Source organism: Dasypus novemcinctus, chromosome 20 (genome assembly GCF_030445035.2).
Source record: "Dasypus novemcinctus isolate mDasNov1 chromosome 20, mDasNov1.1.hap2, whole genome shotgun sequence".
In the NCBI taxonomy this organism is placed as follows: Eukaryota; Metazoa; Chordata; class Mammalia; order Cingulata; family Dasypodidae; genus Dasypus; species Dasypus novemcinctus.
The window spans coordinates 51342832-51361107 of NC_080692.1; the positions used below are offsets into that span (position 1 = coordinate 51342832).

At 47.4% G+C, this 18276-nt stretch overlaps 1 pseudogene; it reads left to right on the forward strand.

Annotated features, from left to right (window-relative positions):
* The first annotated feature begins 10224 nt into the window (after positions 1–10224).
* Positions 10225–18276, forward strand: part of LOC101442623 (DNA ligase 4-like) — a 97878-nt pseudogene continuing 89826 nt past the window's right edge.

Here is an 18276-nt window from a genome sequence, read left to right on the forward strand (position 1 = left end):
TGTTAACATACTTCTGGAGGTCTTGGGATGTGGTTTAAAACTAGAACGTGGCTGACTCTACACCCACGAGATCCTGAAAGTGAGCCCCCCTTAAATTCTGTGCCCCGGGTGCCTGGCTTGCCTCACCCTCCTCCTGGCCCCCGGGTCTTTCTAATATCGACATTCCAGAGCAGGTGGTCCCACACAGAAGGGCTCCACCTGTGTGCTCGAGCTACTGCCAAGGGAGGCGTCAGAGATTCACACACGGAAACAAACGTGAACATAAAATGAGCCGAGCCAAGTGGGCCGAAGGTCCGTGCGCCACGACGGTGACCCCGCAGAGACCCGGGCAGGGCCGCTGGGCCTCGCCGAGGCCTGCTTCCCGCAGGCCCACCCGCCCGAGGTGTCAGGCCACCCACCCCGGGGCGGCTCCCATCACCCAGGCCGGCCCTCGCCGCCCTCGCCGCGCAGGCCCCTCGGGACCTGGCCTCGCGTCTCGCCCCGGAGAGCCCCCTGTTCTGGGCGCGGCGTGAAGGGAGACCAGGCAGCCCACCGTGGGCCACCCGCGCAGCATGCCAGCAGCTGCCCCTCAGCCCCCTCTGCGTCCCTGGGCCGCTTCCGGGGCCCCTGGGCCTTGCAGGGCCTGTGCTCCCTCCCCCTCACCCCGGGTGCCTCGGACTCTAGCCCTGGACTGCTCCCCTGGACGCCCGCTGCTGCTCCTGGCCAGCACAGGCGGCCTGGGCCAAGAGGCAGCACGAAGACGAGAGGGCCTGACGTCGTCACGGGGCCCACAGACTCCACGGCGTTACTCTGGATTGGGAGGAAAAGTGAACTTTGGAGACAAAAGAGACCATAGAAATGATGACGCTTATGGGTCAAGACTTTCAGGTTTTCCACATGAATAGAATATAGAAAAAAATGGGGTGAGGAGGGGGGAAACAAGGGCCATGTGTTTCCACCATAATATGGAAAAAACATTCACACCAGGAATATAGGATAAATATAATCTCAGAATTCAAAACTATGTAAACCAGTTTATGTAAAGAAAACCCCGCCATCTTTTACTGGGTCTTAGAGTCATGAAAACCCCGTCCTGGGCCCACAGTGCTGCTCCAGCCAGCACTCAGCAATCACCGCGCAAGGCGACGCTCCTGTCACGGTGAGCCTTGTTTTAATAGAGGCTCACTGGGTAAAACTTTGCTTCGTAGATTGATTTGAAGATGTTGCTCCAACTGAAATTAACAGAGGATCACTCCTTTCAAATTTTCCCACGCCTCACGTACATGCAAGTTTGGGAATAAGAGCCATTTTCTGTTCTCTTTTCTTTCCCTGACATTATCCAATTTCTACTCCCATGCTCTGTGCTATTTTTATCAGTTTTATTCCAAGATATTGTTTCAGCTTTTCTCATTCCAGTCCACTTTTCCACACCCTTCTCATTCATGTTTTCCTAAAGAAGTTTAGGAATTTGACTTCTGGCCCTGACAAGAATAAATCACCCTTAATGTGGCATGTGAATGAATATCCAATCAAAATTCTACTTGACTTTGAGCGCCTGCAACTATTTCTGCTTCACTAATCCTGAGAAATTTTAGACATCTGACCCATTCTGAGGAAGGTTTTATAAATCACAAAAAAGGAGTATAAATAAGTTTCTCTTAGGATAAGAATAAGAGACCAAAAGTTTTGGAAAGAATAGTTTAAGCCACAAATACCCTGCCAATTAAAAAATGACACCATAATTCCAGTTTATTTTTTCTGACTTTTATACACACAAACTATTTTCCTGTTTCCAAAAGATAAATTCAACTCTAGGAGACAAAACTGAGCTTGTTCATTTCTTTGCCACAAATATATTTGGGGTTTTGACTGCAAATTTTTGGAAATAAGGAACTGAAATATCTTACTAATTTTATAATTTTCACTTTTAGAAAGCAATACGGTTTGGAAGTTAAGAAATTTGATATTAACCAATGGTTAAAGTTCCACCTCTGCTACTTAGTAGCTGTGTTACCAAGCAAGTTACTTAATTATCCAAAACCTCCCTCTTCTCCTCTGTATAACCTACCTGATAGAGCTGAGTGATAATAATAATAAACACCACTCATTTATTGGACATTTGCTATTTCAGACACTGAGCTAAGCATTTTACACAATTATCCTGAAGGCTTCTCAATCCAGTAGGCTTGGAGGTCATCCCGGCTGGTGGATAAGCTGGAATTTGAATCCAGACCCTCTAACCACAGATGCTAGACTGAAAAATAACCTTAAAGTAGGTATCATTTGACATAACACATATAAAGCATTTAGCGTAATTTCTGACATACCTTAAGAAACCTCAGTAAAATTCTGCTCTTTCTGTTAAATATCAAAAGAATATTAACATAATAATATTTCAAGGGATATGGCATCTGGCTGATGTTCTGGGGAGAAGCTGACCCATGTTGGCTAGAGTCCCTGAGAACAGGGCTGGGTGACAGCTATTTCTGTCCCTTAGATGTAATACTGACTGCCCAGTAAAGAGTAGGTGGTCTATAAACACCAGTTCAGAAGGCTCACAATTATTTCCTGTAGTCCATATTTAATCTAAAATAAAAACTAAAAGAACTACAATCATCAAACTCCCAAACGAAAGCTTGGCATTAGCAACTGACCTACCCAAAGTCTATTTAGAACCAAGAGCCCATCTCCTTTCACCAGTCTATAGGCATAGGGCCATCGCCAGTGGCAGGGCCTCATAAGACTATTGAGACGTCTTCAAGATGTAAAAAATAATGTTGGCCTCTTTATGACCTTATCAAATAGTAACCACCTGCTTCTCAATTTTTATGAAGCCATATAAGCAAGCTAAGTTCTGACCCCTCCCTTGACCAAGTCAAAACGAGGCACTGAAATATCTCAAGAGAGCTTGTATATTTGGTTATTAGGAAATAAAAGATTTTCAAGGTCATTTCTACTTGAATATATATGGTTTTTATCATTTTTAATTGCTAGTTCAACATGAAAAGGAAAAAACTCATTATTTCTTATTATTTTGAAGCCAAAAATGATACATCCTTTTAATAAATTGCATTCTTACATATGATTCATAATGTAAATGATTTTAGAGATTGTTTAGACACAGTCCTGCGTTATAAACAGGAGGTCCAAAGAAGTTTTGTGCTTTGCTTATGGTCATACAACTGAGTTGTGACAGAACCCTGATTATCCCGATTTCCCTAAATTTTTCAGACACTGGAAAGAAACATGGCCCTGGAATAACCTGCAGGCTGAGTAAGACAAGAGAAGGGACAGCTTTAAAACAGTTCAAATATTCAAAACTATGAATATTTTGAATATTATGAATATGAATATGTGGCATTATGCAATCACACAGATCTGAATAGCGTTCATAATTTTACAACATTTTATTATTTCTCTCAAGGCCAAATTCTCTTGAAATTTTCCTTGCCTTTAATTTTTTTTAAAAGGAAAAGGCAAATTAAAACTATACTGCTTTGTTAACATAACTAAAGATTTTATACACATCGACATATATTTCTAGATAACTACTTTAATAATAGGCAAAATATGTAGCTGTTTGGTCGAAAACTTGCTATGCTATTACTGCTAAAGACCTATAAGTACTCAAGTCATTATTTCAAATTTCCTGTAAGCTTTCAATTGTACACATACCATTTTAAACTCAACTGAATGGACTTGAATTTAATTTTGTCCAACAATCTCTGAGGTTTTAAAAACCATTGTAATAAGAAACCTTAGATCCACATGAATCTAATTGTTATATGCACAAAAGTTTGCTTCACTGGATAAATAAATGTTGGCAATACAGGGTAGGTCTCATTACAAAGAAAATAATCAAGTGCAATAATTGCTTAGGCGTGTAAACTACCTGGAGTAGTTTCTTGGCTGGAATGAGCGAGAATAGCAGGAATAACACGCCAGCTAAACGTCTTCATGCTCTAGTAGAGCAGAGTGTGTGTTATAAAGACAGCCAAGGCACTCTTCTTTCCTGAGAGGGGCAGGACCTGGGGACTGCCTGGGTGCTGGAATGTGGCGGAAAGGAATCTGCCTAACTGAGGAATCGGCCGGGTCACAGAAGCAGATGCGGCTTCCACCTGGCTCTCAGGGTGCTCGCTCTTGGAACCCAACCTCCACATTGTGAGGAAGCTTGGGACCCACGAAGGGGCCACCTGTAGGTGCCCCGGGCGCCGGCCCTCGCTCAGCGCGCAGCCGGCAGTCAGAACCGGCAGTCAGAACCAACCGCCAGGTGTGCGAGCGAGCGAGCCTTCAGATGACACCATCACCCGCCCCGGCACAGGACGAGCTCTCCCTGCTGGGTCCAGCCAAATCGGAGATTCGTGAGCAAAATGAATGTGTCATTGTAAGCCACTACTTTTGTGGTTCAATGTTAGGAAATAGATAACCATAAAATAAGTAAATAGATATAAAGAAGAACATGCAGTTTTTGAAAATGTAATAATGAAGGGCAGGTTAATTTTCTTTAATTCATTCTTTTGGTTTTCAACCGTCTCTTATTTCCAAAATTCCCACCCAAGGAATGAATAAATTATACCAATGTAAACCTTGTGATCAGTGTGCTAAAATTAACACAGAAGTGCTCAGGCTAAAACCTGGCACATTGAAACATTCACATGTTGTACCTCTGACAAGCATTTGCCACCCAGAAACATCGAGTATTTGTACAATGTAATCAGCACCTCTTGCACTTGGATCTGGGCTGGGCTCAAGCAAATCCCCACCACAAGGGGGCTCTGCCTTCAGCAGCCCCTCTTCTTTCTTCCTAGCCCTGTGAGTGTCCTCGTCCCCTAGCCACCACCCAGCACCCGAGTAAACCACGTGTAAAAAAGCCCTATGGAAATGAGACTTTTATGAGCCAGTTGGTAATTTTTAAAGAAAAGTTGAAGAAAATCATATAGACTTTCCTATTATTTTAAATGTATTGTGTAAAAATTTTAAAAACCATATTATATAAATAATTATAAAAACATTTCAAAAGCAGAAATAAAAATATAAATGAGGCCCCATACTACAAAATAAAAGAAGTGAATTCTTCATTATGACTGAATAATATTTCGTGGCATGTATATACCAGGCTTTGTTCATCCATTCACCTGTTATGGATATCGGCAATTATAAATAATGCTGCTATGAAAATTGGTGTGCAAATACCTGTTTGAGTCCCTGTTTTCCATTCTTTGTGTATATACCTAGAATTGGGATGGCTTGGCCATAGGGTAATTCTATACTTAACTTCATGAGAACCACCAAACTGTTCTCCACAGCGGAAACACCAACAATGAATGTTTCTTTAAATCCTCCCCAATACCTATTTTCTCTTTTTGTTGAACAGCAGCCATTCTACTGGGTGTGAAATGGTATCTCATTATAGTTTAGATTTGCATCACCTAACGATGTTGGGCATCTTTACCCGTGAGTAATGGCCATTTGTATATCTTCTTTGGAGAAATGTCTATTCAAGGCTTTTGCCTATTTTTAACTGGATGGCTGGTCTTTTTGATGTTGGGTTGTAGGATGTCTTTATATATTCTGGATAACCCTTGCTGGATATTTAACCCTTGCTGGATATGTGCTTTCCAAATACTTTCTCCCATTTTGTAGGCTGTCTTTGTTTTCGTGATGAAGCCCTTTCCACAAAAGTTTTAAGATTTGATGATGTCCCATTTATCTATTTTTTCTTTTGCTGCTCATATTTTTGGTGTAAAGTCTAAGAAACCATTACCTAACACCAGGTCCTGAAGATGATTCCCTAGGTTTTCTTCTGTGAGTTTTATATTTTTGTTTTGATCCATTTTTAAATAATATTTGAATATGGTATGCAGTAGGGGTCCACATTCATTCTTTCATATGGACATCCAGTTTTCTCAGCACCATTTGTAGACAAGACTAATCTTTCCCCATTGAGTGGACTTGGCATCCTAGTCAAAAACCAAATTGACCAGGGGAGAGTGTGGACCACAATGTGGACCACTGTCCACGTGCTGCAGCCGTGCTCCAGAATGTATTCGCCAGGTGCAGTGGATGTGCCGCAATGATGGAAGAGTTTGTTGATGTGGGAGGGGTGGCGTGGGTGGGGTGGGGGTTATATGGGGACCTCATATTTTTTTAATGTATCATTTAAAAGAAAATAAAGAAAAAAAACCCAATTGACCAAAGATGTGAGGGTTTATTTCTGAACTCAGTTAAATTCCATTGGTCTTTATGTCTTTCCTTGTGCCAATACCAACTCATCAGCTTAATTTTGAAAACAATAATATTCATGAATGATTCTTTCATTTAAAATCAATTGTTCAAAATACTATTTCCTGGGGAGCGATGTAGCTCGGTGGTTGAGTGCCTGCCTCCCATATATGAGGTCCAGGATTCAATCCCTGGTACCTCCTAAAAACAAAACAATGAACAACAACAAATGAAAAAAAAAAAAAAACAGCTCTCATTGGGAAGCAGATGTAGCTCAGTAGTTGAGCATCTGCTTCCCATGTACAGAGTCCTGGGTTCGATCCCCAGTACCTCCTAAAAAATACTATTTCTTCTTCCTTCACCCCAATCTCTCAAGTTGTATTTAAGATGATTTTTTTTTTCAATTGCTTGTGGATCCTTCAAGCACAAAAGTGGAAAATTAGGCAAAACTATATCAATAAGATACATGTGAATTTCCTAGAAGAGGAAATACTAGGGATAATGCCCAATTTTGAAACTGGGGATCAAAAATTGGCTAGACATTTTTTAGCTTATTTGACAAAATTTTTGTATAAAAATATGGCTTATTTCAACCAAATAAATTCAGATAAAACTTAAACACGATGTGAAGGACAAGAAAGAAGGAATTTGTGGCATTTTCCAAAGCAAACATTGTACCAATGGAAGAGTCAATGGAAGCAAACATATTACTAATTACATAGGAAAAGAAGAGGCATGAAAATTAAAAGCTAATGGAACAGCCATCAAAGGCACATGTTATTTCTGATGGAAGCAAACGTATTACTAATTACATGGGAAAGGAAGAGGCATGAAAATTAAAAGCTAATGGAACAGCCATCAAAGGCACATGTTATTTCTGCTGCTGATTAACCACGACTTCAGACGCATCGCCTCCTCTTGCTGGGCTTTAACTGCCACATCGTGTCAAGAAGGCGATGACCTGCCTGCTCCTCCTGTAGCACCCTACCTCACATCAGCAGAGCACCCGCAGCAGGTGCTGCTGGCTCGAAGCTCATCTCCAGGCTTGGGCGGGTGCTCCTGAGCTGCAAGGGTGAATGTGTTCTCAGCACCCGTTACAGCCTCTGAGTCACTGGGTCCCTGCGCAGCCGCATCTTAGAGGGCGGCTGAGGAGCCAGCAGGGTTCTCAGCACCGCCCAGCACCGCCCAGCACCCCGGCCAGCCTGGGCCCAAGGACCCGAGCACCCGGCTTCTGCACACGGGCGAGCAGGAGAAACAGAGACAGACTCACACACACGTCCACGTGCAGGCACTTGGACACACACACAGACACACACAGACACACACGGACACTCACAGGCACTTGTATACACACACACAGGCACTTGGATACACACACATACATACATGCATAGACACACACATCCACATGCAGGCACTCGGACACACACACACACAGACACAGACTCACACACAGACACACACATGTCCACAGAGGCACTCAGATACACACACGCATAGACACACACATGTCCACACATGCACTCAGATACACATATACACACAGATAAGACAGACACACACATGTCCACACAGACACTCAGATACACACACACACAGACACACACACAGAGGCACTCGGATACACACACACATGCATAGACACACACGTCTACACATGCACTCAGATACACATATACACACACAGATAAGACAGACACACACACAGACACACACATGTCCAGACACAAGCACTCAGATACACACACACAAATACAACAGATGCACACAGACACACACATGTCCACACAGGCATTCAGATACACACACAGAGGCACTCGGATACACACACATGCATAGACACACACGTCTACACACGCACTCAGATACATATATACACACAGATAAGACAGACACACACACACACACAGACACACACACACGTCCAGACACAGGCACTCAGATACACACACACAAATACAACAGATGCACACAGACACACACACCTGTCCACACATAGGCACTCAGATACATACACACACATGCACACACACAGATAGACACACACATGCCCCATATGTGTACACAGACAAGACTGGTGTGCAGAACACACAGATACACACACGTACAGATAAGACAGGCGTGCATAATCAGCGTTGCCCCCATGACACACAGATACACACACGCGTGCCCCGTATCACACAGACAGAGCAGCCACACAGCAGGCCGTGCGCACACGCCCGACGCGCCCTGGGGCCGGTGCTGTGCAGTGTCGGCTGAGGGCCTGGCGGCTGCCCCTGTCCATCCCACACAGGACGGCTCGTCCCCCGCGGGCTGCTCCGCCACGGAGGCGGGGGACGGCCCTCAGCACGAGCGCTGTCACCACGGCCAGCAGCGCCGGTGCGCGGGGGTGTTTCTTGCAGCGCTGCAAGAGCGCAGCCGTAGCTCAGGCCCAAAGGTCCCCTCGGCGGCCCCGGCCCCGGCTGTCGGCATTGACTTATCCGTCTTTGGTGAAGCTGGTGACAGTGACGCCCCATTCAGCCCTGGATTAAGGCGCTCGCCAAGCTGACAGCTGGCACGGGCTGAACCCTCTTTGCTTATAGACTCTGCTGGATTCGCATCCGAGGCCACAGAGTCTGAGAATTGTTAATATTTCCCCCCGACGTGTGTTGGACTCAGCTGTGTAGACCAAGGTGTTTTGACAGCTGTGAGGAAAACCTAGCAAACAGCTAAGCCCGGCTTCGGGGGGCACAGCAGCCCCTGTGCTCTCTCTCCTTCTGCCCTCCCCATCTTCCTGCCCCAGAGCAGAGACGGTTTCTTTCCTCCGGCCCATGGATCGCAATCCAGAGTGCAGCTTGGGAACACAGACCTGCCCACACAGTCATTTGCCGGCGGCGTGCTTGGGTTTTACGCTGTGCCGTACAGGTGGGCTTTGAAGGAATAGATCCCGGGCACGCCACATCTCCACGGCCTTTAAGACGTGTCCCTCCAGCAGCATTCCGCGCCTATTCCACCGCAGCGCCCCGCGCCCACCGTCCAGGATCCGAGGCCCTCCTCTGGCCCGTCACTGCCCTCACCTCCTGCTCTGCACCTGCTGATGAGCTGCTTTGCCTCTACAGTGAGTTCCTTCAGGCACACGTGCCCATAGTGAAAACTGTCTCGGGAGCAGGCACGGACGTAGCAGCTACTCAGTGAAAATGGGGTGTATGAGAAGAACCATGGGTGCAGGGGCTCGCGTGCACCAGCCTGGCCTTTACGGGCCCCCCACCAGGTAAGCCCCCTCTGCAGCCCACGCAGAGCAGATGCCACAAGACGTTGAGGTGGCACGTCCTCGGGCCGCGAGCACACAGGCTGTCTTATGAGGTTTGGCAGAATTGACACTGGCAGGAGGCGTTTTCCTCACGACGCAGGGCTCGTCTTCTGGATTCTTTGGGTGTATTTGTTGCCCTTTATTACTGTCCAGCCTCCAGTGACCACACAGCTTCCTTGCTTAGAAGAATTAGCATGTTTCACAGATGTGTATTATTTTCATCTTTAAAGAACTTTTCAACTGAGCATACTGGAGACCTCCGATCACCTGATTCCACGTTCTTCTTGGACGTTCACGAGTCACGTTCAAATTCCAGGTTTGCGAGATGCGGTGGACGCCAGCAGATACGTGACTTACCTGGAAGGATCTAAACTTGTGCCAGGTATTTAAACGGATTTTCATGTGAGAGGAAGGTATTACTATCCCCATTCAAAAACTGCTGCATCTCTTGGATCTGTGGGCTCCTCACAAATAATTTCAATCACAAACACAGCACCGGCAAACACCAAGGCCACACGTGTCTGCTAAGGGCTCAGCTCAGGTGCTGCCTGTTTTAGGAATATTCTTTCCTATTGTCGGGAAGGAAAAGGCACCAGGGAATTTCGAGTTGAGTGAATCAGAGGCACAGGCTGGTTTGAGACGTCACAGAGCTTTGGATGCACAGAAGTCCTTACACTTGTAGGTGCTACAGTGATGACCCTAACAAGGGTCCCACCGGACGACGGTAACTCACCATGTCCTCGGAGCAGGACCTGAGGCCGAGCCAACAACTGCCGGACCAGAACGAGAGCGGGCAGGAAGGTGAGGGCCGGGCAGGAGCAGCTGGCCGGGCGGCTCAGGCCAGCAGGGCCCGCCTGGCTCGGGGCCTCGCGGGAGCTGGGCTCCCTCTGCCCCTTTCCCCCACTGCCCGGCCTGTGGCCTCCCTCAGGGGCCCCCTCCTCCTCCGGCCCCTGGCCCACCCGTCCCCGCGGGCTGCTCCCTCCTCGCGTTTGAAATCCACCCCGCTGCCCCTCTGGCTCACTTGTATTTCTATCAGGTTTCGGAACTTGTACGAGCCACTCTGTTTATAAAGACGTTCAAGTTATAGAGGATTTTAAATGTGTAAAGTATCCATTGTTTATTCAGCAAATGAGATCGAACTCAAGTCTGTATTAGTCTGGTCAGAAAAGTTTGCATGTTTATGGTTACCATGGAACCACGTGCTACAGTCAGCCTCTTAGGATTCAAGCACGACCTAGACCCCGAATGCCACGGCAGCAATGCTGGGGAAGCCGGGACACCCCGGGGCAGGCTCGAGGCAGGCAGGAACAACGAGGAGGGCTCGAAGTCTAGGTCTGCTGCCCCGTCTCAAGAGGCACAGCCAGGCCGGCCTGGCCGGCTCCACATGGCCAGAGCGGAGGAGGCGGCTCTCCGCGGCCACAGCACAGGTCACAGAGAGCCTCAGATGCAGAGTCGGGGGACAGACAAACCTACCCTGACAGCCAGAGGCCACAACCCAACAAGGAGAAAACACGGGTGAACAACGAGGAGAAAACACGGTGAGCTTGCAGATTTCCATAGTGTGGCCTCCTGGGAACCTCTTCTGTTTTTTTAATGTAACTTTTTTTGTGATCTATGTATCTTCAAAAAAAGAAAACAAAAAATACAGTGTGGCTGCCCAGCCACAGGCTCCATGACTCAAACCTGCAGTACCGTTTCCTCACGTGCGTGGCTATAAAATCCAGTCAAACGTGCACAGAAAGAGAAAGCACATCAAAGGGAAATGAAGAAAATAAGCAGCAGCAGAGGAAAAAAGACTTTCCTGTGTGCTCTTCTCCTAGCCAATTCAAATACTGCTTTTCAAAGGCCAGGTTCTCCCCCAGAAGCACTGCCACACGCATTATTCATCAGAGTAAAGTGCGGGTGAAAATGCAGAATGTTCATGCCCTGAGAGCCTACATTTTGTGTTTTGGATTCTGAACTAAATTTTCTGCATATAATTTTTTGTTTTTAATCAAATTTCTCACAAACTAGGTCATGTTAAAACTCTTCTCCCCATCAAACTAAAATATGGTCTATGCATTTATTGTATATAAATTACACCTTGATTAAAAACAGAAATCCTTATCTAACAAGAGAAAATATTTACCTTTAGGAGATTAAGCAGGTAAGATACTGCAGCTTTTACTATAAGCATCAATGAACAAATTCATAGCTCTATTTACATGTGAAGAACATTCTGCTTATGTGTTTTCAAATGTTCAAAGGGAAATAAGGCAACGCCCTTTGAAAAATCACTTCTCCAAAGAGTAAGATGGGAAAAGAGCAGGGTCTAGCCCCGAAACGCCATGCAGGAGAAGGAAAGTGATCAGGGAGTTAGAAACACGGAGGTGAAGAAATACTTTTCCAATTGAAAGAAACATTACAGAACTTGATGGCGCTCTGGGGAGGGTCAGATAACATGAACTTTCTTGCCGTTGTCGACAATTGTGACTAGAAATGGGGGAGGAAGTAGAAATCAATCTCTTGGTGTGTGGGGGGTTAAGAGTCAAGTGGGAAAAGGAACTGGAAGGAAGGGCTTGGTCTACATGCCCGTAGACCCTTCCAAATCACAGATTTCATGTGTGCTATGAGAGTTAGACACAGAAAAGGAAAACAAACAAACAGAATACCTGATACGTAGCAACTGGTGGAGAGTAGAGCTAGCATCTCTCACGCGCTTACTCTGCGCCAGGTGTTTCATTTACACCGCCGCGGTGACGCTCGTGGAAACCAGTCCAAGTGCAGTTACTTCCACCTTACCCGTGAAGAAAGGACGTCTCAAAGGGATGAACTAGTTTAGCTGAGTTCATCCCGGTGAGAGACCAGGCCCGGTTTAGCCTGAGGTTTGCTAATTGCAAAGCCCGCCCAGCTATTCTCAAATTCGGAGCAGGTCCAGCCCGGCCACGGGTCAGCAGTGCATGATGGAAACGCGCTCTGCCAGCGGCGAGTCGCAGAGAGCCAGGGGCTGCCGGGAGACGAGGGTTTCGGGAACGTCTCAGGGCCGAGTCTCCAGCTGGGGCCTCCCTGCCTCCCTGTGCCGCAGACGCAGCCCTGCTGCCACTCGTGCGCCGCTCCAGGAGGCGCGCCCACAGGCCGTGGGTTCTGCACGGAGCTCCCTCCCTCCCGAAACAGCACGCTCGTCTGTGTAAGTATTCCAGATGGACCCGCTTGTGCGCCCGAGAGTACGACACACGTGTGCACTAGACACAATGTTTCTCCGTACGAACAGGAAAGTTATATTCCAATATTCCTCTCTCCTCGTCTATTTTAACCATCATTCAAATGCAATACCCTTTCCTCCTTGTATTTTAACAAAAGCCTTCAAGCTCTCTGTTAAAATTGTCCCTCTGGGTAAGGAAAGCAAGAGAAGGCTGGAGAACACTCACCGTCCAGGGCCCATGCGGGCAGGTGGAACAAACAGCACAGCTGGACCGCGGCCAGGTGGGACAAACGGTCCTCGGGGACACCAAGCCCGTACGTCCTCTGCTGCTTGTTATCGCAGCCACGTCATTTCTCTTTCATACCCAGTTCTTTACTATATCAAATTTTATATTAATTTGCCAGGAATATAATCACATGACCTCTCAACCTCATATTTGTTATGGAAAATTATATTTTTTACTAAAGTCCTATAATATTTGCTATAGGACACTGAATTTGTTCAAAATAAGTGGTACATAAACTCATTCGCCTTGTGCTTTTCTGCCATTATCTGAAACATTCATTTACTTCCTCCACAAATATTAACTGTCCACGCTGGACAAGCCCTGTCCTGGTACCAGATATACAATGGGGGCCAAACGAAGTTCATGGCATTGCAAGCTCGTGGGAGCTTGCCTAACAAGACGCCAGGTAACTCTCATGTTCTGAGATGAATCACGCAAGGTGAGACTCTGCAGGGTGACAGGGTGCTATTTTAGATGGATGGTGAGGAAACCTTCTCTGGGAAGGGAATATTTGCGTGTGGCCCCAACTCAAGATGAGGGATTAACCCTTTCAACTAGCTGCGGAAGGGCTTTCCAGGGAGGGGACACCAACCGTCAAGGCCCGAAGCCTTTTGTCACCTGGCATTTGTCTGCTTTTCTCCCACCACAGTAGAAAATAAAATCATTTATTCAAGCTCAATCCACAATTCCCACGAAGCCTCATTTTCCCACAATAGACACGTGTGTGTGACAAATATGAACACAGACCTCATAATAGTGCTGCAATTTGAGGGACCACAACAAGGGCCCCGGGGACACCAGGCGGGTGCTTCGGCGGGGAGTGTGAGCTGAGACCGGGCAGATGAGGAGCAGTGTTCACTTGGCCAGAGGGTGGCCAGGTGGCCAGTGCCCCTTCTGGAGCATTCAATGCTGGGAATCCGCTCAGGTGGGCAAAGCTGGAGAACCCGAGCAGCGGCTCTGCTCGAAGAGAGTTGTGCCTTCTTGCTGCAGAACCAAAGCCATCTGGGAAAACTCAGGGTCAAACAAGAGATTGGTGACATCTGAGAACACCCACCAGGCCCTCCTGGCTCGAGAAGGCCATGGCCCAGGGCTGGGCACTAGATGGGCAACCCAGAGAGCCAAGGAGCACCAGCCAAACCCCAGCCTGAGCTCAGGCCGAGTGGTGGAAGGGAGGGGTGGAGCACCACAGGGGCTGCTTCCTTCCCGCTCAACCCGTCCCACTTGCAGAAAAGGAAAGCATCAACTTGCAGAAGGGGTCCTCCGTGAAGTTTGCTTTGATGAAGCAGAGGAAACAGGTGGAGCAGGTGCAGGTACACACCTGTGTAAGTGAGACGCATGCACACATTGGGAGCTCCCAGGGACACAGATATGCCTGCAGGAGTAGCCTTCTACCTCTGTCCCCACCCAGGGGTGCCTTAGACACACGTCTGTCCACCACAACCTCTGAGTGCCCCTCACTCGAGGAATGACTCCTAATTATTGCACTTAGTTTTGACACATGGAAAATGCCACTTTCATTCTCTAATCTAACATTGACAAGAAGAAAAAGCTGAAAGTTCCACACTTTAATTTACTTAGTGAAGATCCAAATAGTTTAGAGCAACAGTTCCTAAAGGCAGATAAGAACTCAACACACTTTATCAAACAAACTTACAGAGAAAGTCCTGACTTCCTCAAGGCCACACTGGTATGAAAGGAACAATGAATCTAGCAAGCATCTCCCTTAGCAGCTAAACATGACAGGAGAGATGCACTTGGAGAGCTGAGTTTCGGGGAGAACTTCTATTAACGGTCTCGTTGATTCCTGTTAACAATCAACATGTTCCTCCAAAAGCAAAACAACTTCTAAGTCAAAATGCAGTGATTCTCTTTGGACAAAGTCCACTTTCCTACTTCTAAGTACATGGTGATAAAGCATGATGGATTATTTAGCATTTAAGAAGAGATGAAAAGCCATTTTCAGAGAAAACTGACTCGATGGAACAGCCTTCTTTCTCCATCTTTAACTGTGCATTCCAACAGCCTACCTTCCAGAACTTAAAAATGTTAATGGAACAAGGAAATGTAGTAAAGGCCCTGCCTTTTAAAATTATTCTCAAATACCTGTATTTTTCTACTCAGGCATTCACACGTGGATTTTCATTGTTTCACGACATATATTCTTTATAAGGACCACTCGCCACTGAACGGCATCCACTAAACCTGTATATAAGGGAAAGAAAATTTTGCATGCATACTGATGTGGGCTACGGGTGGGAGGCTCTTCATCTCTTCGTAGATCACCTGCTGTCTGTGACCTGTGGGTGTGGGACAGTAAGAGGCTGCAGTCCTGCCCTCGGTGACCATGGCAACGACTCCAGTCCCAGGAAACTGTTTAACTATACAAACTCTATAAACTTTAAATATTCAGGGGAAATGCAAACCAAATGTGCTAAAAGCTTATCTAGAATGTATAAAGTCCATGCTAAAAGCTTACCTAGGGTGTGGAGGATATATGCTAATTCAAGCCTATTGAGCACTGAAACAAAGAACAATTTAACCCTTCCTCTCTGTATAAAAGGAACTCAAAATTCTTGTTCAGGGCTCGGGTTTGAAACAGAAAGCTCCCGAGTCCAGCCGGCCGTCAATAAATCATTTTTCCTTCTCAAAATCACTCCTGATTCCTAGCCTTTCTATACTCAAATAATTGAACCTCTCTTAACTTCTACAACAATACGAGGCTTAAAACTGTGTTACAGTAAGAGTGAAAACCCAAACCTTTAATGAATGATTGGTGACTGGGAGTTCTTTCTTCCCCGCAAAAGGCTTTTAAGACTTTTAAGAGTTCCAGACAGAAAAGAAAGGGTGAAACTGGTTTCCGCATAACCCCTGGCTTTGAATTATTCCTGCACCTTTTCATAGAGATGGTCGAGCTCGCTGGCCGGAGGCACTGGGTGGGAAAGGAGCGTGGAGGGCCTGGGGAGGGCTAGGACACCCGGCGCTCCTCCTCACGGTCGCTCTTTAACATCAATCACACGCGCTCTCCCGCCGGGAACTAACTGAAGCCACCTCGGGCACCTAAGAGTGGCCCAAAAGCTGGGACACCTGCTGGCTTCTGGTGATGAGAGCCAGATGGGATGTAATTGTGAGAGCAAATCTTAGACAAAATTCTGCCAGAAATACTAAGTTCTGTGAGCAAGCAGATAAAGAGGAGCCCTGCAGCCGCTGCTGTGCACAGCCAGGGAGTCCCACGCCGCCCGCGGCTCTGCCCCCGAGCTCTGCGTGGCTCCTCCGTGGGGACGGACTGGTATTCTCAGCTCCTCTCCTACCAGGCCTGCGGGGACATGGGACCTGCAAATTAAATTTAATTTTGTTAACTAGTGTTCTTGGAATACCTTTGATAACCAAATCTTTATTTTGAGTAACTTCCCTAAACAGCTCATAAAATGTTGGAACACCCTTGGAAAAACGTTGGCACACAATATTCCAGACAGACCGAGGTTAAGAGGAGATTCTCCACTTTTCTTGCCCTCCGTCCAGAACCCCTCCCCGCTGGCCTCGGTTTGGGGGGCGAGCTGGAGGTGGGCATCTCCATTTCCTGGGGACGGCGCCAAGCACTCTCCACGCAGCACTTGGCTCCCTGCTGATTCCCAATCACCTCCAGGGGCGGGATTTGGACAGGCGCGTTGGCAGTGCTCCCGAGGGCCGTGGGGACACGGCCTCCTGATCTGAGGTGCTCACTGAGTCCCGGGGATGTGCACAGAAGCAGCCCCCCCCCCCCCCCAAGCACAGTTATCATGAAGTGGACCCGGCCCCTTCCCTCCCACCCCTGTGCTGCTCGCTTCCAGTTGCCCTTGCAGCAGGTGCATGGGCAGCTGCTCCCCGCACATCCTCCCAGCTCTGCTGATGTGGCCTCCAGCTGCTCGCTCGGCGCTCAGTGTGTGACAGGTGGAGGGTGGGTCTCTGGCCTCCACGGGCAGCCACGACAGCAGGCAGTGCCAGCCGCTAGGCGTGAAACTCTCCTCCCCAAGTGGTAACATCTCTCAAGGGGCCTTGTCACCGACTCACTCCATCACGAGCCTTCAGAGCCACGCTCCTCATTGCAGCCAAACCAGCATGCGCCGTGGTAGATGTCATCTCCAGCTTCCATTAGCACCAAAAAGCCATGTGCTTGGCAGCCACGTGAGGATGAAGGCGCCGCGACTCTTTCTGGTTCTGGAGATGCTTTGCTATCCCTCCACTCTGGCCACTGGGAAACGTCTCACGCCACAAAAGAAACAGTTCCAAGGAATCCTTCCTTCAGTGGGTTTTCAGGAAGAGTTGCCTGTGAAAATTTCTTCATTTTTGATTTTGCAGGTAGGAATATGGCAAGCCAGAAAATGTTTAAATATTGTACCAGAAGGGACTCTCAAAGGCCCACTTAATTTATTCACCACCTTCAAATGTCTGGGTCAACATATCTCAAAAAAAGGTAACACAGAACACCAATCTTATAAGGAACCTCTAAAAACTGGCTCACATGTGCAAATAAATTGTAGATTTAGATGTAGATTATATTGTTTCCTCTGTCTTCCCTCCCCACCAGTCTAGGAAAGGGTCTGCAAGGGCTCTACAGAAGACCTTTGTGACACCCAGTGTTCTTGAAATACCTTTGATAACCGAACCTTTATTTTGAGTAACTTCCCTTAACAGCTCATAAAATGTTAGGTAATACTTTGAAAAATGTTGGCATACACGATTCCAGGCAGAATGAGGTTAGAAAGAAAAGCTTCCGGGAAGTGGACTTGGCCCAGTGGTTAGGGCGTCCGTCTACCACATGGGAGGTCCGCGGTTCAAACCCCGGGCCTCCTTGACCCGTGTGGAGCTGGCCCATGCGCAGTGCTGAGGCGCGCAAGGAGTGCCCTGCCAGGCAGGGGTGTCCCCGCGTAGGGGAGCCCCATGCGCAAGGAGTGCGCCCCGTAAGGAGAGCCGCCCAGCGCAAAAGAAGTGCAGCCTGCCCAGGAATGGCGCCGCACACACGGAGAGCTGACACAGCAAGATGACGCAACAAAAAGAAACATAGATCCCGTGCCACTGACAACAACAGAAGCAGACAAAGAAGAAGACGCAGCAAATAGACAGAACGGACAACCAGGGTGGGGAAGGGGGGTGTTAGGGGAGAGAAATAAATAAAATAAGTCTTCAAAAAAAAAAAAGAAAAGCTTCCCTGTTTGGAGATTCTGTCCCTCTGTCCAGAAGTCCACCTGGGGCCTGGCCAACAGAAGAACGTTCTGGTCTGAGCTAAGTCCTTCGTGCATATTCTCCCCGTGGCTGCCGCTGGGTGCTCAGCGGGGAGGGGGA